Here is a 27,010-nt window from a genome sequence, read left to right on the forward strand (position 1 = left end):
CGCACCACCACGCCTGGCTAATTTTTTTTTTTTTTGGTATTTTTTTTTAGTAGAGATGGGGTTTCTCCATGATGGTCAGGCTGGGCTCAAGCTCCTGACCTCGTGATCTGCCCACCTTGGCCTCCCAAAGTGTTGAGATTACAGACGTGACCCACCGCGCCTGGCCTTATAATAGCTGTTTTAATGTCTCTGTCTGTAATTGTAACATCTGTATCAGTTTTGGATTGATCAATCTTCTCTTTATTGGTTATGTTTCGCTCTCTTGTAGGCTTTGAGTGGATGCCAGACATTATGAATTTTACCTTGTTTGGTGCTGGGTATTTTTGTGTTTATTTTGTGTTCTTTGAGCTTTGTAAGGTCCCACTTTCATGATTTTTGTTAAGTAGGTCTGGGGCAGTGGTAGTGCTGGTTATTTCCCACTGCTTGGGCAAGACCTTTCTGAGTACTCTCTTCAATTTCCCATCGTTTATAAATTTTTTTTCCCAGTCTTTCTAAGGGGAACAGGTACTATTCCCATCATTGTGTGAACACTGTCACTTTTCCTTTAGAATTTTTTTTTTCCTCTCCAGCCTCAGATGGTGGGTTTTGTCACATGTGGGTGCTGATCAGTACTTGGCTGAATACACAGAGGCTCATCTGCACATCTCTGTGGAGTCCTTCTCTTCTTTTGTGCAGCTCTTGTCTCTTTATTCCCATCTTGAACTTTAGCCCTCTTGGTCTGTCCAGACTCTCAGCTCCTCTCCTCAGCTAAGGGAGTCTGCTTGATTGTGCCTGGGTTTCCTCTCCCTGTGCCATGGCCTAAATAAAAACTCTGTAAGGGGAGTAAGCCTAGGTAGTTAGATGACTCATTTGTTTCCTGTCTCTGAGGGATCATTATTCTTCATTGCTTGATGTTCAGTTTCTTGAAAACCATTGTTGCATAAATATTGTGTGGGTTTGTTCTGTTTCAGGTGGAAAGTTAAATCAGTTGACTTCATCTTGGGCAGAAGTGGAAGTCCAATGCCGTTTTTAATCTGTTTCTGTGAAAGCAGTCCCCTCTTCTTTTTTTGATGTGGGTAATGGGAAGAAGGAGAACAACCTTAGATTTTAAAAGAACATTTTTCAGTAACAGATTTTTGAGATGTAATTCATACACCACGCTATTCACCCATTTAAGTTATATAGTTTGATACCTTTAAGTATATTCATGGAATTTTGTACCATTGCCACAGTCAATTTTATAACATTTCATCACTTACAAAATAACCCCATACCCTAATCCTCTTGTCACTACCTCCCCTCCTTCCCCATCTCAGCCCTAGGCTAACACTAATCTACTTTCTGTCTTTGTAGATTTACCTATTGTAGATGTTTCAGATAAGTAGAATCAAACTATGTTTTGTGACTGGCTTATTCAGTTAGCATAATGTTTTCAAAAGTTATGCATGTTGTACGTGTATTGGTACTTTTTATTTCTTTTATTACCAAATAATATAACACTTTTCAATATGCCACATTTTTTTCATTCATTAGCTAATAGAGATGTGGATTGTTTCCACTTTTGGGCTGTTAGGAATAATGCTGTTGTGAACATTTGTGTTCAAATTTTTGTGTGGATTATGTTGTGTATATATGCAGGAGTGGAACTACTGGGTTATATAGTAACTGTGTCTAACCTTTTGAGGAACTGATGGACTGTTTGCCAAAGCAGCTGTACCATTTATGTTTCCACTAGCTATACATGAAGGTTTCAGTTTCTTCACATCCTTGCCAATGCTTGTAATTATCTATCATTTTCATTAGAACTGTCCTACTGGGTATGAAGTCTCATTTTGCATTTCTTTAGTGACTAATGATGTTGAGCTTCTTTTCATTTGTTTGTTGGTCATTTGAATCTCTTTAACCCATTTTTAAAATTGGGTGATAACGTTTTTTAAATTTTGGGGTGTAAATGTTCTTTATGTGTCCTAGATATAAGTTCCTTGCTGGGTATATGATTTGCAAAAATTTTCTTCCATTTTATTTGTTGTCTTCTGGCTGTCTTCTCACTTTCTTCATGGTATTCTTTGAAGCACATTAATTTTTAATTTTAATGAAGTCCAAATGATCTATTTCCTTTTCTTGTGCTTTTGGTGTCACATGTAAAAAATGACTTCCTAATCCAAAGTTATGAAGATTTACTCCTATGTTTTCCACAAACTTTTGTAGTTTTGACTGTTAACATTTAGTTATTTGATCCATTTTGAATTAATTTTGTGTATGTTGTGAAGTTGGGATACAAATTCATTTTGCATGTGGATGTCCAGTTGTCCCAGACCTATTTATTGAAAAGATGATTCTTTTCGCTTTGAATTGTTTTGACATAAAGTACTTGAAAGTCAGTTGGCCTTGAATGTGAAGGTTTCTGGACTCTTTTTTTCTTTTATTTTTGGACTGTAATTCTTTATTTTTCCTTTTTGTGTTGAATGGGGTCTCACTAGGTTGCCCAGGCTGGTTTCAAACTCCTGGGCTTAAGTGATCCTTCTGCCTTTGCCTCCCTAAGTGCTGGGATTGCAGATGTGAGCTTCTGAGCCTGTTGTGGATGCTTAATTCTGTTCCATTGATCTCTGTATCTATCCTGTACCAGTACCATATTGTCTTGATTACAGTAGTAGCTTTGTAGTAAGTTTTGAAATTAGGAAGTCTAAATGAGCCTTCCAATTTTGTTCTTCAGAAGAACCTATTGATTTTGCTTTTTTTTTTTTAAACGACTGATCTGAACACATTTTTAAGGAGCTTTTCTTTTGTAGTTGCCAAAAGCTTTATGAATTGGTACTTACTCCTCTCACAATTAAAGTCTCTACTATTTTGCAGACTAGTGTCCATTTATACCTATGTACATATCACAGATACAGGGGGCTCCCACATATTTATGATAGGACCATCTGGAGACATTCCCAAATCTTCTTCCCCCTGAAAATACATCAAGAAATAATTTGATAATGTCACTGGTTCTTTCAGAATCTTAGTGGTGCTGTAAAATAAGGACCATATAGTACAGAAGAGGAATAAATGAAAGACCTAAGGAAAAGGAACCACAAAACACCTAAGGAAAAGGAACCACACCAAGAATACTAGATGCAGAATAACTCTACCTAGATCAATAATTTCTTATTGTTAAAAATAATGTCTATTTCAGAATATGTAGAAATTTCATTCCTAGATAATATACCTGTCATCACAAAAGTATAGAGAAATTTGCTTTTTCTTTTCTTTGAGACAGAGTTTTGCTCTTGTTGCCCAGGCTGGAGTGCAGTGGTGAAATCTTGGCTCACTGCAACCTCCCCTGCCCCGGGTTCAAATGATTCTCCTCCCTCAGTCTTCTGAGTAGCTGGGATTACAGGCGCGGCCACCACCACACCCAGCTGATTTTGAGGTGGGGTTTCATCATGTTGGCCAGGCTGGTCTTGAACTCTTAGGACTCAGGTGATCCACCCGCCTTGGCCTCCCCAAATGCAGGGATTTATAGGCATGAACCACTGTACCAGGCTGAAAAATTTGTTTCTTTTTCTTTTTTTCTTTTTTTTTTTGAGATGGAGTGTCAGTCTTGTTACCCAGGCTGGAGTGCAATGGCGCGATCTCGGCTCACCGCAACCTCTGTCTCCTGGGTTCAGGCAATTCTCCTGCCTCAGCCTTCTGAGTAGCTGGGATTACAGGCATTCGCCACTGTGCCCAGATAATTTTTTGTATTTTTAGTAGAGACGGGGTTTCACCATGTTGACCAGGATGTTCTCGATCTCATGACCTCGTGATCCACCCGCCTCGGCCTCCCAAAGTGCTGGGAGCCACCGTGCCCGGCTGAAAAATTTGTTTCTTAAGGAAGATCGAAGACCTTGACCTTGAAACATTAAGAAATAGTTCACCTTGAATGTCAAGGATTAATGAAAAGTTTCTGTTAAACCAAAACTTTTTTTTTTTTTTTTTGAGACCGCATCTCACTCTGTCACTCAAGCTGGAGTGCAGTGGCGCCATGTCAGCTCACTGCAACCTCCACCTCCCAGGTTCAGGCGATTCTTGTGCCTCCTCCCAAGTAGCTGGGATTACAGACGTGTGCTACCACACCTGGCTCATTTTTGTATTTTTAGTAGAGACGGGGTTTCATTATGTTGGCCAGGCTGATCTTCAACTCCTGACCTCAGGTGATCCGTCTGCCGTCCTCTCAAAGTTCTGGGATTACAGACATGGACCACTGCTTCTGGCCTTAAACCAAAATCTTGATTGTGCTTAAAATATTTAATCTAAGTAAAAATGTACTTTATTATCCCCCTGAGTTCCAGTTTGACAGTGATCAATCAAAAAATTTCTAATCTTCCAGCTGGGTGCGGTGGCTCTTGCCTGTAATCCCAGCACTTTGGGAGGCCGAGGCGGGTAGATCATTTGAGGTCAGGAGTTCGAGATCAGCTTGGCCAATATGGTGCAGTCCTGTCTCTGCGATAAGTAAAAAAAAAATGAGCTGGGCATGGTGGTGCATGCCTGTAATCTCAGCTACTTGGGAGGCTGGGGCATGAGAATTCCTTGAACTCAGGAGGCAGAGGTTGCAGTGAGCTGAGATCACGCCACTGCACTCCAGCCTGGGGTGACAGAGTGAGACCCTGTCTCCAAACAAACAAAAAAAGACCAAGCACAGTGGCTCACCCCTGTAATCCCAGCACTTTGGGAGGCTGAGGCGAGTGGATTGCTTGAGGTCAGGAATTCAACATGGCGACACTTGTCTCTACTAAAAATACAAAAATTGGCCAGGCTCAGTGGCTCATGCTTGCAATCCTAGCACTTTGGAAGGCCGAGGTGGGTGGATCACGAGGTTTAGGAGTTAGAGACCAGCCTGGCCAAGACGGTGAAATCCTGTCTCTACTAAAAAAAAAAAAAAAAAAAATTAGCCAGGTGCAGTGGCAGGCACCTGTAATCCCAGCTCCTTTGGAGGCTGAGGCAGGAGAATCACTTGAATCTGGGAGGCAGAGGTTGCAGTGAGCCAAGATCGCGCCACTGCACTCCAGCCTGGGCAACAGAGCGAGACTCCATCTCAAAAAAAAAAGAATTTCTAATCGCCCATCATCTGACCCTACCAAAAATAACAAATACCCAGGGAATTTTTCATTTTATTTACAATCTGAAAACTCAGATGACTGACTTCACTCATACAATAGAGACAAACCTCAAATCCAATCCAGAGCATTGCTTCAAGGAACAGTGTTGACTTTTAAGATAGGTTGGACGTCTGATGGTGCTACATGAATGCTAGCTTAAACAATCAAGTCTTTTCAGGTTTAGTTTAATAGTTATACTTTCAAAACCATTTTCATTTAATTTTTTTTCAACTATTTATTAAATGTTAGTAAAAGAGGAACTATCCGAACACAGATTTTATCCAAGCAACCTGTTTAGAATAAATTATAGGGAAGGAAGGTTTTGCTAAAATGCATTTCCTCTACTTGTGAAGAAACTTGTTGAGAAATTAGCTTTGAGAAAGTTATGCCATCTCTATGCAACATATTTATATAGTGAAGAAACATAATTATCTTACATTTCAAAAGAGGTTGTTTGACAAAAACAGCTAGAAAACCCCTCCTTATTTAGTGAGAAATCGATTCTACAACTATATCATATAACTATTCATAGTAATTTTATTTTCCACAAATAACTAACTTTAAGAATCTTGCTTTCCCCTTTATCAAAAAACCATGAGAAAACCAGCTTTCCGAAGAAGTTCAACACGGTTACCAGCCAACTCTGAATCAAAATGGAAATTAACATTCCTTTATAAATTATGTGCAGAATTTATTTGAACATTCTGATAATTTCCATGTAAATTCTGATATGTAAATGTTAGGACTAGGACTCCTCCTTGAAGATTGTCTTGTTCAAACTTTCTGGTAAAAGAATGGATCTAAAATCTGTTCCATACATAGCAGACCGCTTCCAGAATCACAGAACTTGTCAGTCACCGAAATGGGACTAAAACCTACTTTCTCCTAGGTAAAAAAACCCAGTTTAAGAAATTCTTGCCATTCAACTTTTCTTCTAAACGAGTCTCTCAATTTTTCGCTATTCAGAGAATGTGGTAAAATTATGAGGCTTCAAGACCCTCAAGAACAAATGTATGTGAACTCCATACTTGCATTATTAGGCTGTTAGGGCTGCCATAACAAAATGTCACAGGCTGGGGGCTTCAGTAATAGAAATCATTTCTCATTGTTCTAGAGGACAGAAGTCCAAGATTGAGGTGTTGGCAGAGTTGGTTTCTCCTGAGCCTCCTTTTTCTAATTTGCAAGTGGCTACCTTCTTACATAGCCTTTCCTTTGTGTAGCCCTCCCTGGTGTCTGTGTGTTTCCAGATTTCTTCTTACAAGGACAGCAGCAGTCAGATTGGATTAAGGCTCACTCTAACAGCCTTATTTTAATTCAGTCACTTCTTCAAAAGGCCCTGTTTCTAACTCTGATCACTTTCTGAAGAACTGGAGATTAGGGTTTCAACATGTCAGTAATTTTGGGGGGCACGGTTTCAGCCCATAACAATACTATAAAGTTTTTCTTGTACTAAAGACTGCCCTAAAGTGCTAATGATTTATTAACTAATACAGGTAGAATATCCCTTGTCTGAAATGCTTGGGACCAGAAGTAGTTTAGATTTTTTTGGATTTTGGAATGTTTGCATTATACTTAATGGTAGACTATTTCTAATCCAAAAGTCTGAAATCTGAAATGCTTCAGTGGACATTCAGTTTGAGAGTCATGTTGATGCTCAGATGGTTTCAAATTTTGGATTAGGGATACTCATCGTGTAAATTTTGAGCCTTGTTTTTTTTTTTTCCTTACCATCAGCTCTCATAGAAAACCTTGTTTTTTTTTTAAACTAAAACATACATAGGGTCTTCTAATCCAGGGGTCCCCAACTTCCATGCTTCAGAGCAGTACTGGTCCTTGACCTAATTAATAGGAACCAGGCCGCAAGGCAGGAGGTAAGCAGCGGGCAAGGGAGTGAAGCTTTGTATTTACTGCCACTCTCCATTGCTCGCGTTACTGCCTGAGCTCTACCTTCTATCAGATCAGTGGTGGCATTAGATTCTCATGGGAGCATGAATCCTGTTTTGAACTGTGCATATGAAAGATCTAGGTTGTACACTCTTCTGATAATCTAATGCCTGATGATCTGTCACTGTCTCCCACCACTGCCATCCCCCGCCCACTTCTGTGGAAATAGTTTCTGTGGAAACTGGTCCCTGTGTCAAAAAGGTTGCGACTGCTGTTCTAATCAGATATATAGCATATTCATGAGTATATTCATTTAACACGAAAATACTATAGATGCTATTCTAGATGACGGAGATACAGAATTGGCAAAAAAGAATAAAGTTTATGTTTTCATGGGGTTTAAGAAGACAGGAAGTAAACCCATCAGATGGTGGTAATAAATCAGTTAGCCTTTGCTGGGTAGCAAACCATGCCTGAAACTTGCTGGCTTAATGTTGTGTAAGCATCATCTTCTTTGCTCATACTTTCATAGGTCAGTTAATTTGGATTGGAGCATATTCAGTGTGGTAGTGTGGTGGCTCTTCTGTCGATCTCTTCTAGGATCCCTCCAGAAGCTGAAGTCAGCTGGCCCTTAACTGGAGGCTGCATGATGTGACTTGGGTTGGCAGACTTTTCTCAGTTTTCTCAGTTTTTTCTTTGTCTCCTCTCTTCCTTTGTGGTTCGTTAAGGAATATTTAAACAGTGTTGAGTGCCGGGCACCATGGCTCACATCTGTAATCCCAGTGCTTTGGGAGGCTGAGGCAGGCGGATCACGAGGTCAGGAGTTCGAGACCAGCCTGACCAGCATGGTGAAACCCTGTCTCTACTAAAAATACAAAAAATTAGCTGGGCATGGTGGCAAGTGCCTGTAATCCCAGCTGCTCAGAGGCTGAGGCAGGAGAATCGCTTGAACATGGGAGGCAAAAGTTGCAGTGAGCCAAGACTGCTTACAGCACTCCAGCCTGGGCGACAGGGTGAGAATCCATCTCAAAAAAAAAAAAAGTTTTGAATATTACAAAAGATTCAACTTTTGGGGATTGAGATGGAGATATAATAAATGGAGATAAATATGAACATTTAATATCTTCATTTTACAAAAGAATCTATAATCACTGTTAATCGCAATGTTATAGCATGCCCTGCTATGTCTGGGAGTTAGGGTTTTGCCTCCACTTATTTGGGTAGGGTGATACTAGCAAAATGATAAATAAGTCATGAATTTTGCCTGGGCTTTTGGTGCTCAAACACAAGAATTCATGGATGGCAGCACTCTACTTGCTTTTCTTAGCTCAACAGGAAATGAGAGTAGGGCTTGGGCAAGAGGAAGTCATGCATACCCAGCTCTCAGTGTGCAGCCTTCTCATTGGTTGTTTAGGAGAGCAAACGAAGCTCATCTCCTTCCCCAAAATGTTGATAATGAAGAGGAAATGAGATATACCTACAGGTAAACTATATTGAATCTGCTGTTTATGTATTGGAAGATGAAGTTTGAAGATGAGTTTTAGTTCTTAGCACCAATACAACAGATGATGAGATTTGAGGTTTAAGTGCCTAAGTTTAAGGCTCTTTTGTGTTGGGAAAAGAACAAACTCTTGCCTTGAATCAGTCAGTTATTCTAAAAAATCATAGCCTTCTCTCACTAGAGGAAACATTGGCCTGAACTCCACTGCCAGGTGACTTTTTAGCTTTAGTGGATGACACATGGGACCGTCTGTGGTGTGCCATCTGCAGTACACAAGCCATTTGTTTCTGAGGTGTGGGTGTCTTGCAAACAATGATTTTGGTGAGTTTAGAAAAGAATTAGGATGTGCTAAGCTCAATGAGGACTCATTAGCCTTTGATAATGTGACTATATAACTTAACAAAAATGGAGAGGGTGAAGACTCGGGAGCATAGAGAAAATAGGATGACACTGGCAGCTAGACTGACTGGTGAGAGTTTTGCAATCAATGTGCTTCAGCTGTTAGCTGAATAAGCATATAGTTGAATTAGTAAAGAGTGGGAGACTAGGCCCTTGACCGTGTGTTGTTAAAAAAAAGCTATCTTGAGTACTGACATGGTCCCTGATCTCTTTTATGTACATTTCCTCACCTTAATTTTTATTTTACATATGCATGGAGACGTTAAATAACTTGCCTAAAGACACATAGCTAGGAAGCAATTGGAGTAATCAAGTGTTGAGGCATTTCAGTCCTGACTTCTAAGTTGAGCTCTTCTTTGCTACATTGTTTCCCAGGGTATCAACAGGTTTGGTTGGTAGGTAAGATGTGATTTGGCAGAGAGAGGCTGTGAGGGTTTAGGGCCAGGGCTGCCAGTGGGAAAGGGGTGAATGGATTTAGGGTGGGATTGAGAGGCATAGGAGGTTCTGAGAGGAGCAGAAGTTGCCATTCTGGAACCTTTCCTTTTTCTGTAGTTTTCTGTGTCTTCCACAGAGCCTTTCAAATTCTAATGTGCACTCAGTCACCTTGGGAGCTTGTGAAAATGCAGATTCTTATTCACTGGGTCTGGGATTCTGCATTTCTAATGTGCTTCCCTAGTGATGTTACTGTGATTCCATACTTCGAATAATAAGGAGTAGTAGGCAAAGAAGTTGGCATGGGAAGTGTTGGTAGTTTACTGGAACACAGCTGCCAGGGTGGCTTATTTGGGCTAGGGTTATATCTTATCTATGTGGCATAAAGTGTCTTCAAATCGATGATTTTGTGAATAGATTATAACTTTCAGTTGGGACTATAGTCTTTCTGAGGCTCACAGAATGTTGATGTAGGACGGGGTGTTAGAGAACGTATAGCTCAACCCCTTAGCTTACAGAGAGTGAGGGACTTTGTGGTGTAGTCAGAGGTAGGGTCGCAGATCTGGTCTCTTTTATGCTTTCACTCTCCGTCTGTCTGGATTGGGTTGGAAGGCAGTGCAGTGAAGTGCTACTGCCTTTCCCCTACTATTTGATGATTTGGTGACATGACAAGGTCATAAATGGATTATGATTCTCATATTCCATTTCAGTTTGTGGTGCATTTCCTGAACAAAAGTAAGTGTTCGAGAGAGTGAATGAATAAAAGGGCTGGTTTCTGGGGTGGCTCATAGAATGGGTTAGAGTTCAGGACTGCCTCTAAGTCATGGCAGTAAGTTTCTAGCGAAAATAGATGACAACCATTGTGGTGTTTTGGAGAAGGCAGCAGACCCAGACAGCGGCAGGCTTTCAGGCAACAGCTGTGTTTTGAGGCCACAGGAAAGAGGGGGTAAGTGGGCGGCTATAAATACAATCAGGGAGAAACTGGGGAAATACTTTTAGGCAAGTTTTTTGGTTCTTGATTCTGTGGTCTCTCTTGCACCTAGGAAAGCAGGCAGTAAAAAGTGTCATTGTTGGAGTAGAAAATTCAAGCGTCTGGTTGTGAGAATAAGAGTTCAAAACGGGGAGAACAGTGGATGGAAGGCAGGAAGAGCTTGAAACTTTAAAATACTGTTGAGAAAGAAACAAGGAAAATAGTCAGTCTGGACAGAGATTTGTATAGCACAGTTGTACTTAAGTGTTTGTGTTTTTTGGGGCAGTGGTGGGTAAGGTCAGTGTTTTTTTTTTTTTTTTTTTTTTTGAGATGGATTCTCACTCCATCGCCCAGTGGCGCAACCTCAGCTCACTGTAACCTCTGTCTCCCCGGTTCAAGCGATTCTCCTGCCTCAGCCGCCCGAGTAGCTTGTATTACAGGCACCCAACATTACGCCCGGACAACTTTTTTGTATTTTTTAGTAGAGACAGGGTTTCACCATATTGGTCAGGCTGGTTTTGAACTCCTGAAGGTCAGTGGTTTTTATGTTGTAGCCCTAGACTATAGAATGATAGTTCTGAGAGGAACTTAGGAGAGCCTCTATGCATCTCTCTTGTTTTTCCTAGAGAAACCTCCAAGGACCCAGTGAGGTGGAGGGACTGACTGTCTAAAAGATATGTCAGCATATAGTAGACTGCCAAATGGACCTTCACATTTTTCTTTGATTTTTAGATTGTGCTTTCCGAAAATTCAGAAATTCAAATTAAGTAATCTTTTGTTACTGTTTTCTTGATGGGGAATAATTACTAGATCTAGCTGTTGTAGGTCTTAATTTGGAAAAACAAGTTGAATTACTGCTGAATTTTTGGTTTGGGCATAGTTGGTATCACATTTTGCATCTTGTTGCATCAGGTCAGTCTTTAGAGAATAACATTTTTAATATTCCATTTTTCCTATGAGTCACATTAATAAAAACCGCATTTAAAATTTTGTCCTTTCAAAGCACTGTACTGTAGCTGAATGGCATTTAGCACTACTCATAGGATTTTTACTAGCATTAATTCAGATCGTCGAGTTATTTTAAAGTACAGAAATAACATTCTCATTTTGCAAATGTGCCTTTATAATTTAATTTCTACTATAAACATGTCAGTAGACTATGAGGTTTAAAAAAGGATAAAAACTGATAACTAAAAATTGTCAATACATCATACTAGACGTTGATACAGAGGTAATCCCTTAAAGCAGACTTGAGAATTCAAAATCCACATCTGAATGGCTTTGGAGAGGTGCATTTTTTTTCTTCTAGGGCAGTGTGAAAAACCATTTCCGGAGAGAAGATTGCCTAAGTTTTGTAAAGTAGGGATAGCTGATTGGGCAGGAAAGAAGACCGGAGGAAATAGCCTGTCTGAAATATCTTTGAGTAGCGTGTTAAAGGTGGGGGTAGTATATTGCTTTTTGTTTTTACTAAAGCCTTTCAACCCACCTGCTCAGAAATTGCTTTTTGTTTTTACTAAAGCCTTTCAACCCACCTGCTCAGAAGGAGGTGGTAATTGGCTCAGAATTCAAGAATTATTAAAAAGCAAGGTTATGTTTTCTTCAGCTTTCCCTAGCAAATGCAGTATTTAGAGCAGAGCCCCTGCAAATCCCCTAAACCCAATAAAAGCCAGCAAGACTTTGAAAGTTTTTTGTGATATTAAACTTAAGAAAAACGAGAAAAAAAAAAAGCCAGCAAGACAATAAGGCCACCTTCAGCTAATAGCAGCTTCTCTGGCTAGTTGTAGTCTGTAGCTCCTGCTACACCTGATTAACAGAGTTCCTACTGAGACCTTCCCGTGAGCCTTGAACCTGACCTTGGTTTACAGTAGAGGAAGACAGTAGGAGTGAGAAATCTGAAGGAAAAGTGTGGCAGAGGCTGTCAGCTCTGGTTCATCTTGGTATATGTTGGAGAGCTTTAAAGTCTTGCTCTAAAGCAGAGAGTCCTAACCATGTCTGTAAGTTGCAGTCAGTTGGGGAGGCAAACAAACAAACAAACAAACAAAAACTGATGCCTTTGCTGCAACCCTAGCGTTGGGTATTGGGGTTTTCAAAACCTCATGGATTATTCTGATGCGCATTTGAGCTTTTAAACCATTGAGTTTGGACAACATCTGTCTACTGGAATTGGCCCTGTAACTCTGATGAAGGGTGAATTTGGAAGTTTTTTTGTACATTTTTCTCTCCTTTTGTTTCTTTTACCTTCATTTATGATAGCCCAGTTTTGGAAAACAGATTCAGTTCACTGTGGAAATTTGCTTCTTAGCTAGTTTTACATTTGAGAGAAAGAGGTAAATAAAGGTCTGCTTTTTTCTTTTCTCTCCCTCATTCCCCCATCCCCAGGATGGAAAGGTCATGAGTTACAGTTGATTTTCTAATTAGCTTAAAGTTTTCAACTAGGATTATGTTGGAGGTTCTTCCTTTGAGAGTGTATTGTTAGTTTTTATAGTTTGTAAAGTCTTTATCTCATAAATACAACTTTACGCGTAACCTTACTAGGGGACACTTTCTAAAGGATACCTGTATTGTTTTTGGAGGAAGAGGCTTCAAAAGGCTAAGGACTAAAATTTTGTTTTCAGAATTTATTTCCCCTCCATGTTCTCCATGTTGTACAGAATCACACGTAGTTGAGTTGATCTTGCATACATCAAACATTGGCACTGTAGTAGACATTTACAGCATCTGTATTAGTCCATTTGCACAGTGCTATACAGAACTCCCTGAGACTGGGTTATTTAGAAAGGAAAGAGGTTTAATTGACTCACAGTTCCACATGGTTGGGAGGCCTCAGGAAACTTAAAATATGGCAGGAGGGAAAGGGGAAGCAAGACTCCTCCTTCACAAGGTGTCACGAGGGAGAATGAATGCCGGAGAAACTACCAAACACTTATAAAACCACTAGATCTTGTGAGAACTCACTCACTCTCTATAACTAGAACAGCATGAGGAAAACACTCCCATGATTCAGTTACCTTCACCTGCTCTCTTCCTTGAGGATTACGGGGATTACAATTCAAGATGAGATTTTGGGTGGGGACACAGCCTAACCATATCAGTGTTTTATTGAGGATGTTCCCTCTCCTTTTTGCATATAATGCAACATCTCTTTGTATAAACTAATACACTAGTAACGTATTGTAAATATTTGTACTAAGTGGAGGAGTTGCTGAAGATGTTTAGATGCATATCTTACATAGTAAGGGTAAGAAAAATAGGCTTTGGGTAAGCACAGAAGGTGGATAAAGTAACCAACCTCTGGAGAACTGTGAGTCACTGTCTTCTGTTGGGTTTGGCTTAAGAAAGCCTCTCCCCTTGTGTAGCTTGTGTGCCTTGAGTGGCTGAGCTCCTGGGCCAGAATCCAGGTGAGTTCTCAGTAAGAATGAGTAAGACTGGAGGTTTCACCTTAAGAAGCTTAGAAATGATCTTTTGAAGGTTTGAAGCATTAACTACTTGTTTTTAAATGCTTTTTATTGCCAGCCTTGCTTTGTTTTCTACACTTCGAGAGCGATTGAGAAGAAACCATAAGCTGGTCTGGTGGAGTTAAGTAAGCTCTTAAGCCTAGAATTGGTGGAGGAGATTTTAGGTTAACCAGCCAAACTTCTTGTTTAGGTTCAGGAAACCCTCCCATAGCATCTCAGGCCAGTCCTTTGCCGTTTTCTCTTGCAAACTCCTAGGGACTGGGGCTCCTGGCCACCATTGTTTACTACATCACTCACAGTTAGGAAGGTCGTCTGACATTTCCTTCCCTGTAACTTCTGCTGTAGTAAGTGATGACTAGCCAGATAGTGAAGACCTCAGTCATGTTTCTCTAAGGCTTCTTAGCTTAATTTGAGCATCTTTGGTTCTTTCTTATTATGTCTTACAGAAAAAAAGTCTTGTTTTTCTGTCTTACATGATACTTATGGATATACTTTAGTTTGATGATGACTTATTTAAAAATGGTGGTGCTTGGAGATGGACCCAGCATTCCAGCCAGCCAGTGTGCAGTGTCCTGTGCACTTGCTTGCCAAGTTCTGGACAGTGGAACAGCCTAGGATGACAGGTAAACAGGCAAAGCTGTGAGGTTAGTGAGTGGCAGTTTCTTAAGGGGCTAGGAGGAATTTTCCACAGTAGTACACCAGCAGGATTGGTTATATTGAGCCAGATTATGTCATCTGTTTGGGCCTCAGGTTCCTTTTATACAAAAGGGAGGAGTGGGTCAGTATGGGCTCTCATTCCTCTTTAAAATGTTCAGTGCTTTCAAAAGGCAGCTATTTTTGAAACTTCTAGTACATGGATTTAATAGAAGGTGATTGGGATTTATTGGGCACCTGGTTCCACTCGAAGGCTAACAGCAGACGGTGTTTTAAGTTTTCATTTGTCATTTGGTTTGGTGTTTCTGCCACACTGTCTCTTTGGAGAGGATGAAAACAGGATCAGCTTTGCTTTTAGAACTTAAGAAATATGTAGTTCTCTTCCACCTGTGGGTGATTCACCTTGATAGATTATAGAACAAACTGATTCTAGTACTACTCCTACATAGACCTATGGATGAGGCCCAGAAATCTGTATTTCTTTAAAAAGTGTGGCAAGTTATTGCATAGCCAGGTTTGGGAAGTATAGTTACGTGAATATAAGGATGTGTTAGTCCGTGATGGACCTAATATATGATGGTGGTACTGTTAGATAATAGTGTACTATTAGATAATATTGTTTTTTACTGTATGTTTTCTATGTTTAGATATGTGTAGATACACAAATTGTAAACAGTACTCAGTGCATCGACATGCTATGCAGGTTTGTAGCCTAGGAGCAATAGCTAGACCATGTAGCCTTGGTGTGGAGTAGGCCATACCATTGAGGATTGTGGAAGTGCACTCTATGACGTGATGCTTCTCACATGGATGAAATTGCCTTTCACAGAACGATGTCCTTGTCGTCAAGCAAGATGTGACTGTACTGATTTTAAAAGTATTTGCAAAGAGCATGATGTATACCTAGGATTTGCTTCAGAATAACTCAGTACAAGGAAGAGGTGTGGGTAGGAATAAAGATGAAATAGATGTAGCCATACTTTTATAATTAGTCAAGCTATAGTGATAGATGCACAAGGTTCATCTTCTACTGTCTACTTTTGTTGTATGCTTGAAGCTTTCCAGACTAAAAAGATAAGCAAAAAAGCCGTGTGTTTTACTTTTTGAAACCATTTACTCTTGTCTATTGTGTTTAAATCACAAAAGTTAAATGGTAAGGTATGTACCATATTCATCTCATTTAAGACTGACTTGAATTACATCCCTTAGATAATTGAGCCTTTCCCTTTGGCCTCTGTGTTGGCTCTGTGCAGTACACTTGAATTATTGGGTGAGTAGAATGTCATGATGGCCATCACCATTTTGGCTTCAAGTCTATAAGATAACATGAAACTAGACATTCTCTCACATGATGCCCTGTGCCAAAGTCAGCATCTCAACACTTTTGGGGTGTGACAGGCACACTCTGGTAGGTGCATGTTTGGCTGGTGACTTGAAGAGGGGCCAGAAGGCCCATGGGCACATTGTGGTCTCAGATGGCATTCTGTCCTCTTAAGGACAGGCTCTGTAGTTTATGTGGTGGGTTCCATCTCTTTCACATAAACCCACCTTGTTTTCCCCTTATAGTCTATTTTTTTGTGGCTGCTTCATGTTTATTTTGGTAGAAATCTGGATAAAAGCTAAGTGTTCTTAGGAGTGTCCTGCATGTCTAGTGCCCCTTGTGGGGGGTCCTTTATGTGGAGTGTCTTTTAGCTTCACTGCTTCCTTAGGTTGGGTATTGCTGCTAGAATGAATGTGGACTTTGGCTTGGGATAACTCATTTAGCCATTTCATCTCTTACTCTTTACTGTGAAGATTAAACCAATCAAATTGATTTATGTGTTAGTTACAAATTTAGGAGTTTTGAAGCTGTTTGCAACTATTAACTTTAAGAGTTCAGAATTATAAAGAGTCTTTAGCGCTTATTTCTAGTGGTTCAAGGACTTTTGCAGAATTTTGATTACTGCTTCTGAATTAATGTGGGTTTAAAAACTGATGTAAGCATCACTGCACTATTACAGGTTAAGTAGTGTGTCACGGGTGGGTAGACAGGTAAATGTGTACACTGTGACACAGAGAACTGCCAGCAATTAATTTATGAGCCTTCTTTCTTCCTTAGTATTTTAGTTTTGATTTTCTTGACTAAAAGTCCATTATTACTAGTTAAATATCAGCTAATATTCATGAATTATCTGAGTTAGTTTCAGGCCTTCAGTGGTTAGTAAGTAGTCTTCAGTTTACTTTTCTCTCTTGATGTTGGCCTAGTTCAGCTGATGCTTTATATTTCATTATCAAGACCTCAAGTTTTACTTAGACCTAACTTTATTTTGGACTTAAAGAACCTTTTAATGGACAGGAGTGTAGAATATATTCCTTAAACTACATGAGAAAGAGCAAAATGTTTTGTGGTTCGTTTGACTGGATCATTTGACATGAGAAGAGGAATTCATTTTAACATTCTTAGTCCATTTTCTGTTGCTGATAATAGAATACCTGAAACTGGGTAATTTATAAAGAAAAGGGATTTGTTTCTTACATTTGTGGAAGTTGAGAAGTTCAAGAATAAGGGACCACATCTAGTGGGGGACTTTCCTGGTGGTGGTGGCTCTCTGCAGAGTCCTGGTGCAGGGTATCACCTGGTGAGGGGGCTGAGCATGCTAACTCATGTCTCCTTTCCTCTTGGCCACCAGTCCCACTCTCATGATAACCTATTAATCCATGAATAGATTAACCCATTCATGAAGACAGAGTCCTCATGGCCTAGTCACCTCTTAAAGGCCCCACCTCAATATTGCCACATTGGGGATTAAATTTCAATATGAATTTTGAAGGAGACATATTCAAGCCATCATACCCTCTCATAACTTTCTAATGATATATCTTTGGATGGTATACAGATGATCTGTAGAAATGCAAACCGTGAAAACACTTAGCATTTACTCATGTAGTACCATCTTCAAAAAGAAAAGGATTTGCTTCTGTAAAACTTAGTGGACTATATTTTAAAGCTCCTGTGAGAATTATTATAATACAAAATTACAATACAATAATACAAAATTATTATTTCCACAAATACTATTAATATCTCAAAATACCCGGAAGTATAAAGAATCTTGTATAGTTAGTGAGGTTGTCTTTTGATTGTAATTGCAGAACACCTTAAAGATAAAGCCAATTTTCTCTGAAATAAAATGATTTTTGTCCAACATAGCTTGCCTAGTGATTGGCCTGTGAGTCTGTGTTTTAGACTTTTAACATTTTTTGGGGAAATATATACAGATTGATATAAAATGAAAGATAAATAGGCAATTGTCTCTTGATTTGGCAGTTATCTCTCATGTTAAAAATTGTGAAACAGAAAGGAGGTGGTAATGGCCAGGCACAGTGGCTCACGCCTATAATCCCAGCACTTTGGGAGGCCGAGGTGGGCAGATCACTTGAGGTCAAGTGTTCAAGCCCAGCCTGGCCAACATGGTGAAACCCTGTTTCTACTAAAAATACAAAAATCAGCTGGGTGTGGTGGTATGTGCCTATAGTCCTAGCTACTCAGGAGGCTGAGGCAGGAGGATTGCTGGAACCTGGGAGGCAGAGGTTGCAGTGAGCCACCACACTCCAGCCTGGGTGACAGAGTGAGACTCCATCTCAAAAGAAGGTGGTAAGACCAAATAAGACCCCACTAAGGACTCTAGGGAGGAAATGTGTAGCATCAGAGTTAGAAGGTTATCATGGTAAACTTGTTCTCATTAAATAACTGAGGAAACACCTAGGTTACCTGACTTTAAGATTACAGCCTAAGTAATATCCTGATTTCCCAGTTTAGAACACTGTTGAAGCTTGGATCCCAAAGTACAAATTGTTTTAGCATATTTCTCTGCAGCAGGCTGGCAAGATATTTATCAGTGGTTCCTCTCCCATGGGGGAGCTTGTTAGACATAGATTGTTGGGCCCCATCCCACAGTTTTTGATCTAGTAATTCTGGGGTAGAACTGAGAATCTGCATTTCTAACAAATAATGAAGCACCGCTGAGGCTATTGGTCTGGAGACCACACTTTGACATAATGTCGTACATTTTAATTGCCTGGGAAGCTTTCCTCTCAACATTCTATTATGAAAAATTTCAAAGCTGTAGTAAAGTTGAGAAGTATAAAATGAATACCCACCTCCTAAATTATATAGTAACATTCTTTTTTTTCTTTTGAGATGGAGTCTCGCTCTGCCACTCAGGCTGGGGTGCAGTGGTGCGACCTCGGCTCACTGCAACCTCTACCTTACAGGTTCGAGCGATTCTTCTGCCTCAGCCTCCTGAGTAGCTGGGACTACAAGTATGTGCCACCATGCCTGGCTAGTTTTTGTATTTTTAGTACAGACCGGTTTCACCATGTTGGCCAGGCTGGTCTCAAACTCCTGTCCTCAAGTGATCCACCCACCTCGGCCTCCCAAAGTGCTAGGATTATAGGCATGAGCCACTGCGTCTGGCTTATATTAACACTCTTAGGTTGGCTTCCTTACATGGTTATTTGCCTATCTGTCAGTCTGTCCTGTTTTCTTAAGTACTTCAAAGTAAGTTGCAGAAATCAGTATCCCTTACCTGGATACATTTTAACTTGCCTGTCATTAAATGGAGTTCCATGTTTAGTTACAGTTTATTTTCTCTTTTAGGGAAAATAAAACAAATGAAATACACAAATTTTGATGAGTTTTGACAGTGTAAACACCTGTGTAATCCAAAATCCTGTCAAAATACAGAACACAGTCATCACAGCTGGGAACTTCTGAAAACTTAATCTTTTCAGGTCCCCATTGATTAATCTGGGATGAGGCCCAGGCCTGTATTTTTGAAAACAAGTCCCCTAGTTGATTTTAATGTGTGACATGTTTGGAGACTCCTGCTCTAGATGCTCCTATGTCTTGGAGTATGTGAAAGAAACTGTATTCAGAAGCCTGGCAAAATTAAGAATAAAATCAATCTGTTGACATGAAGAAAAATTGGTGAGTGTCACACAAATGCTCAGTTATCAGGAAATTGTGAAGATGTTAAGAATGAAACAGATGAAAGCAGAAGCAACTTAAGAGTTATGGGTCAGAAAATGATGAGAGAGAGAGAGAGAGAGTGAGTGTGTGTGTGTGTGTGTGTGTGTTGTGTGTCCCACTTCCACTCTCCTTCCCTATCCTTTTTTCCTGGAAGGTCTTCCCTGGAATTTCTTTGTTTGATGTTGTAGAAGACATTATATTCAGAAAATATAATTTTTATTTAATATTATGCTTACAGTCTCTTCCCTTTACTTTTGCCTGCTTGTCACAAAGTGGACAGTGCTTCTCTAGTTGTAGGGTGAAATCTATTTGTGTGTAGTATAGCCAGTTTATTTGGTCAAGACTAGCATCTTTTAATTGAATAGAAAGTAGAGTGCATCACATGCGCTAAGAGTGTTTTGTGAAACCTTTATTTTGGTTAAAAATACATGTAATATGTGTCCTGAGTGGTGGTTTTAAATGTATTTTCTATTATAGGCTGCAGTCAAGATAGTTTGAAAGCTACTGTACTGGGAGATGCTAGGTTCCTTTTAGCAAAAGTGAAGAATGGTTTTAAAAATATATACTTTTTAAGCAACTGAATAAACATTTATTTTCAAATGAAATCCAGCCATACTGCCCACTGTTAACTCTAGTGTGATCCTTTCGTGTTGTTCTAGTTTGGCTCAGGGACTCACTCTGGCTGTATCCCTCCAGGTAACTCCTCTTGCCCACATGTGTCTAATCAAGGACCCCTACCACCTGCTCCTTGATTTGGCATTCCTTGTCTCCAAGCCAGAGGTCTTTCTCTGGAATCTTGTTACAGCTCCTGTCTTTTCCATGTGACGTACTCTGTTGGTACTCTGGGTGTTTTCCTGTCTTGAGGATTATCTTAACTAGCTTTGAGGGCAGGTTTCATTCTTGGTGTTTCCTACAACCCTTAGCACAACATCAGATGGTGTGCAGAGATGCCAGGAAGCTGTCTTCGTGTCTCCTCCCACAGCTCCATGGGGCCTACATGAGTGTCCCAGCATGAGACAGAACACTTAGGGCAGCTAGAATTGGTCCAGGGGGCCGCTCTTTAAGATGTGTCTGTGGACCTAGGATGGGGGAAAGGGAAGGCTTATTATAAAGTTTAGATTCTGCTTCATTTATGTACTTTGTATCTGAATCCTTTTTTCATATTCTTAGTCTTCCTTCTTTGAAATGGCTGTATGGCATTGTGTCAGGTTTCTGAAATAGTTGGTAGATGGTCTTTGGGGATTATATTCATGACTTAAAACTCCTTTCCTGCTTTGTGATATGATCATGAGTCTGGGGTGGAGGAGTTTGTAAATGGGGGCCAGGTCCCCATGACTAGAGACTGAAGGGCATACCTTCTGTCTTGCCCTGCTCTCCTTTTTGGTGTTGTGGAAGAGAATTTTTCAGATTATATGTTGTTTATAGCAAAAGAAGGCAGAGGTTAAACTCATGCCTAGGTAAGAAGGTTAGGTGGGAGAAGGAGCTTGTGCCCTGTTGTCCCATGGGCCACTGTTGCAGATCAGACACCAGGTCACTAACTACAGAGCTCCGGTGGTGTGAATGCCCAGCAGCACTGGACATGTGCTCAGTCAGGGGCTGTTTCCGTCTTCTGCAGAGCACATTGACATGGCTTCAGTAGGGTTAAGTATATGTTTTTGATTTTTTTTCCCCCTCAAGACTATTATAAATCCTTAAAACTTAATTCCTGTGACTCACATTGACGTAAACATATGTTGAATGTATATATTTACATTGATTTGAATGTGACATTAATTAAAAAAAAAATTTTTTTTTGGAGACACAGTTTAACTGTGCTGCCCAGACTGGAATTCAGTGGCTCTGTCTTGGCTTGCTATAACTCCTGCCTCCTGGGTTCAAGTGATTCTCGTGCCTCAACCTCCCAAGTAGCTGGGATTACAGGTGTGTGCCACCACGCCTGGCTGATTTTTGTATTTTTAGTAGAGATGGGGGTTTCACCAGGTTGGCCAGGCTGGTCTCGAACTCCTGACCGCAAGTGATCCGCCCACCTTGGCCTCCCAAAGTGCTGGAATTACAGGTGTGAGCCACTGCCCCTGGCTGACAGTAATTTTTAAAAAACTGTAAAGCAAAGAGCAGAGAATCATCTTAAAAAATGAAATGGGCTGGGTGTGGTGGCTCACGCCTGTAATCCAAGCACTTTGGGAGGCCAAGGTGGGTAGGTGGGTAGATTGCTAGAGTTTAGGAGTTTGAGACCAACCTGGGCAACACTGTGAAACCCCATCTCTACAAAAAAATACAAAGGTTAGCTTGGCGTGGTGGTGTGCCAGCTGCTAGAAGGCCTAAGGTGGGAGGATTGCGTGAGCTCAGGAGGTCAAGGCTACAGTGAGCTGTGTTGGTGCCACTGCATTCCAGCCTGGGTGACAAAGGGAGACCCTGTCTCAAAGGAAAAAAAAAGATGGAGGGGAGGAGTAGGGGAAAAGAAAAGGATTTTTGAAAATAAGCCAGAATAATGCACCCTGTTCATGTTTTTCATCATTCAGGATTCTTTTTAAATGTAAAAGTTTTGGTTCCTGTTAGTGGATATCTCTCTTCTCTCTTTTCAGAAATAACTAGGAAAATTGTTAAAAGTCCCATAATTTTGTGTGGATTTACCAATATTGTGAACCTTTCCTTAATTTTGAATTATTCTTCAGTTGGAGAGGTGAAGCTGGTTCTGCAAGTTTTTGTGGTAACATGCATGTAAAACAGCACTGAAGGAGTAGGGACAGATTTTAATATAATTTATTATTATTTATAAACTCTGCGGGAGATGAAATGGGCTTAGAAAACCCACAGAAGTAGCTGGCGTGTAATTTACCATGGCCCTGGGGCTGAAGTAACCCACACACCCTTCCTTCATAAACTTTCCAGAATTTATTTAGGTTATGCTGATTTTATTCCTTTGAGATCTGATTACCTCTCAGGAGTGTAATCAAGATGGGCTTGTGTGAGGTGGGGCCAAAGGAATGGCAGGCAACTGTCTCAGAAAGTGATTTTACCATCTTGAGGTGGGTAATGTTTAAAGTTTTAGCTGCTGTGAAATGGGATGGTATAAAATTCAGGGGAGTTTTCCTTCTACCCGATTTCATTCCCCGTCCCCTAGCCCCAGGCAACTGCATTTCCCCTCCTCTGTGCTGAGAGAAAGGAAAGCTGCCTCTCCTTTCTTAGTTTTGTAGCATGGTTTCCAGTACCTGTTAGTCATCTCCTTGCTCCCATTTTAAGTGCTGGTGGATTTGGAAAGATGTACATGTAGTCTCTGGGAGCATTGTCTTTCATGTATTTAGGGTTTAGCAGCTGTCCTTTCAGCCTGAGCCATGTGTCACTTGGCCTCTCTGCCAGTGTTACTATGTCCTAAGAAGCTTTTCAGTTGGCTTCCAGGTCTGTATTGGAACCGATGACCTACCTGTGTTGTGAGATATTCCAGGAGCCAGCCTCTGTCACTCACAGGCTTATGGATTGCTTGGCCCTGGCCTGGGGTCTCTGTGTCTGAAGACACATGAAAGCAGCTGGCCCCAGTCCTGCAGGGTGCACCTGAGCCTTTGACTCTGAGGAAGGAAATGGCGATGTTGCTGGTGACACTGCAGGGATGATGAGGAAAGACCTGACTCTTTGAGAGTGTGATGAAAGGGAAAGGATATCAGGAAGCCACTGAGCAAAAAGGCTGTTGTTACAGCTGACCTTGAGAGGTCAGCTGCTCCATTAGCTGCATGGGGCCCAGAGGGTGAAGTTCTTTCATGAGATCCTGTAGCAAGTTAGCATCAAGTCTAAAATTAGAACTTGGGTCTCTGACCCTGACAGCGGGAGATGAGCAGTGGCCATTAGGTGTGGTGGTAGTTGTAGGAGCAACCACAGACACTCTGAAATTGAAGGAGAAGAGAAGAGCCAGGGGAGATATAGCTGCTTGGCTTGTCAGCTCCCTGAGGCTCTCGCCTTGTCAGACCAAAGGGCAGAATGTATGGAGCGTGCATGGGGCATTGGAAAGAACGGGGGTTTCAGAGCCAGACAAACCCATCAAGCCTTACTCAGAGGAACTGCTCTGTGTGCAGGTGGCCTCCCGTAGTGCTAGCCTGTGGTTTCCTTTTCCAAGGCTCTCTGGCTCCAGGGCAGCTTTTCTGTGAGAGGAGTGTCAGGCCTTGTTACAGGAAGAGCACAGATCTGGAGTCTGATGTTTCTGAGCTAGTGCTTTCACATAGGGGCTGTGTGACCTTGAAAAAGGCATTTAACCTCCTGGAGCCTTGTTCCCTGAACCACAGCCTGGCCGCAGTAGTCCTGGCCTGAAAGGTTAGGGGATGAAACTAGGGACCTAGCACACTATGTGGCACCTGGTGTACGTTTCATAAATTCGACAGAGTTTGGTTCTCCCCGCACCCCCCAAGTGTCTGGTGAGAATTCTTCATTTTCTTTTTTCCATTATTATTAACACTATTGATAGAAAAGAAATCCCATGAGTGAGTTGATTCCTTATCCATTATACAAGGTATCGTACTGCAATTTCTTTAATAATAGAAAAGGTTGAAGTTCTGGAATTACTCTTACTTGAAAATCTGTAAAGTATTAAGGAAAATGTAAAGAATATAGTAACTTGATAAAGTGTGCACCCTCACTTCATTTTGTCTTTTACTGTGTAGCAGCTGATTGTTATGTGTACAGAACTTACTACTGTATTTAAAACAAAACTAAAACGTCTCAGATAAATCTGAGGTACATAATTATATTATGACTGTTGTGCTGAGTGGTAATTTAGTATGGATATCAGGTAGTTTACTTAAAAGATTGTAATTATCCTTATTACACTGCAAGTCAAAGTTTTAAAAATTTACATTTTTTTCATATCAGCAGATACATACCAGTTCAGCCGTCATGAGTTTGTCAGACAGATAGTGCTTGGTTGTTACCCATCTACCTGTGCACACATCAGAGAACTCCCAGCTCCTGTGTGTTGCTCTGTGAGAACTGGCCTGTCTTTCCCACACTCCAGCCTGTGCATGGCCTGGTGGCCAGTGGGTTGGCTGCTTTGTCTCTATGAGCCAGCTCTTCTTTGCCTGCCTTTGTTGCTGCTGCTTGGCAGAGAGATTGAGGCAGTAGAAATCCTGGGTCTGTGCTCTTGGCCTGCTGTCCAGGGAGCAGCACCATCCCCATGCTGGGATTTGGCTGGAGTGTTAGCCTGGGGTGATTGTGGAGGAGAGAAGGCACTTGGGAAAATGGACTCAGAAGTCCTCAGCATCTAAGACTCAGAAAAGAATATCACAGAGGCTAGGAGTCAGAGGGGCTAGGCCCAGTTAACAAATGTTTTGACTTGTTCACAGGCAGGGTGTTGTTCAGAAGACAATGAGAATGCACTAGACTAAAATCGTATTACCTCCCCTCTCACTGGTTAGAACATAAAATTTATTTGTCGAGCACGAAAGCCTTTTATTTTCCCTTAAGAGGCTTAATATGCAAATATACAGTGTGGTGACTGAGTTTCAGTGGTTATATAAATGAGATCACTGTTACCACACATGGCAAGGAGGATTTAGGTCAGAAAAGCAGGAAGGTTCTGGTGCTAGGGCAGAAAGGTGGTGTAGAAAGTATGTGGGGGCTTTCTTACAGGGCAAATGGTTACCTACGGTAAACTTCTGGACTAACCATTTTTGCCAAGGCTAGTCCTATTTATCTTCATCTCTGTACTAGACAGCTGGAAGTTGTCAGAGGGCCAATGGTCTTTATTTCTTGGACAGCGTTTGAGCAGTTTTCTTCTGTTCAATGCCCAGTCAGGGCACCAAGTAGTGGCCACTGGCCTGCTTTATTTTTGTACTAGGGTTTTCTGGTAAGATCATATGAAAACATCTGTAGGTTTTGGAGTAAACATCTCCCAGAATATTCTAACTCACTCTTCTTAGTCATTTGTTGGGGGTGACCAAGGTCAAGACAAAAAGGCGGGCTGGGGCCTGCTCATGGGAGGCCCTCTTTTTCAAACCAAGGAATTCAGGCTTCATTCTGAAGCCTGAGGATGAAGAATTTGTTGAAGCAGGAGAGGGAAGTTTGCGTTTGTGAAGACCACTCCAGCAACAGTGGGGTAGGTCCCATGGAACAGAGTATGACTGAGTGAAGGAGAGCAATTAAGACGTTGGATTAGGAGCTAGAAAAGAAAATAGAAATAGAAGTAGATAGAAGGGTATAAGTAAGTTCTGGCTGACAGGTCAAATTGTGATGGGGACACAAAAGTCTCAGAATGGCTTTGAATGGTTGCTAACAGATATTCTCAGGATGAATGATATGAGTGATACTTTTTCCACAGGGAAGACATCTGTTTCCTTCAGCCTTCTATTTACTGATGGTGTTTTCCATGTTAAACTTTCCAGAAGCCTACTAGTTACAGGTGTTTTATTCCACCAAAAGCAAAATTGACATCAAATACTTTGAATGTTAAAAATTACAGAGATCTGCTGCTGCTGCTGCAGTCAGAATTCCTTCCTATTTATTTTTACACAGTCCCCTGCAATAGCCTCCACACTAGCTGGCCCTTACATCTGATCTGCTCCCTACCTTTCAGCTGTCCAAATTAGTTCAATCTGTCCAAAACAGTTCCCTTTCTTCAGTGGTTGCCGATTGCTGATAGGATAAAGGCCAAGGATTAAGCCTCTTAAGGGAAAATAAAGGGCTTTTGTGCCAGATAAATTTAAGTTCTAACCAGTGAGAGGGGAGGTAATATAATTTTAGTCTGGTGCATTCTCATTGTCTTCTGAACAACAACACCCTGCCCATGAACAAGTCAAAACATTAGTTAACTGGGCCTAGCTCTTTTGACTCCCAGCCTCTGCGATATTTCTTTACTACAGCTCTAGGCCCACCTAATGCATGGCCCTCTTTATCTCCTTGTTGCTGCCACACTGGCCTCTGCCAGCCCCTGCTTCTTGCCCATCTCCTGCCTGTCAGGCACTTAGGACTTCTGTACACCTCTCTCTGCCTTCCCCAACTGGGTTCTGGTCATGAATACAGGCACTCTGAGCACTGTGTCTCTTGCTGTCATAGCACTTGGCACAGTTGTGTTTTTACATTTGTTTATGCAGTCTTTGGTTAGTGTTGGAGAGGGATCACTTGCTTATTGCAGTGCCTGGCACGTAGCTGATCCTTATGTATTTTGAATATAATAAATTGTTCTATTGCTGACCCTTATTCAAAAATGTTATATTCACTATGTTTTTTTCTGATTGTCTTATACAAGTAAGCCCCTTTGCACTGTACCCTCTGGACCCTGTTCTAACTTTGTAACACTTCTCACCTCTTCTTATAAGTAATTGTTGATTCTTCCTGCTAGAATTTAAGTTTTGGGTTGCAGAGTTAGTGCTTCTGACACTTGGTACCTGGTGGTACTTAATAACTTTGTTGACTAAAAGAACAGTTTAGAAAGTTCTCTGTTAAAATTTAAAGCAGTTAAAGCCCTGGAAACACAAGTGTTCATCAATCTCCCTCCTGCCTCATTGCTTCCTTTCTCTTTTTGACAACTCATTTGTTGTACTATCACAGTATTACTTACATACTTGCTCTGTTATCATGAGCTGTCCATATACAGGAAAAAGGGGTTATTGGGCAATCGGAGTT

The 27,010-nt window shown here is 41.0% G+C and overlaps 1 protein-coding gene across 36 annotated transcripts in view; it reads left to right on the forward strand.

Annotated features, from left to right (window-relative positions):
- MAP4K4 (mitogen-activated protein kinase kinase kinase kinase 4) overlaps positions 1-27,010 on the forward strand; it is a 192,062-nt gene that overhangs the window by 16,320 nt on the left and 148,732 nt on the right. For 2 of the 36 annotated variants that reach the window (XM_064371378.1, XM_064371374.1), the window contains exon 1: positions 8,379-8,469. The exons of the other annotated variants lie outside the window; for them this stretch is intronic. The gene's annotated coding sequence lies outside the window, so the exon portion shown is untranslated. Of the gene's footprint in view, positions 1-8,378; positions 8,470-27,010 lie in introns of those variants that run through there. 36 annotated transcript variants of the gene reach the window in all.

This window comes from Aotus nancymaae, unplaced genomic scaffold, assembly GCF_030222135.1.
Source record: "Aotus nancymaae isolate 86718 unplaced genomic scaffold, 86718_ANA_hifiasm-v0.15.2.pri h1tg000131l, whole genome shotgun sequence".
In the NCBI taxonomy this organism is placed as follows: domain Eukaryota; kingdom Metazoa; phylum Chordata; class Mammalia; order Primates; family Aotidae; genus Aotus; species Aotus nancymaae.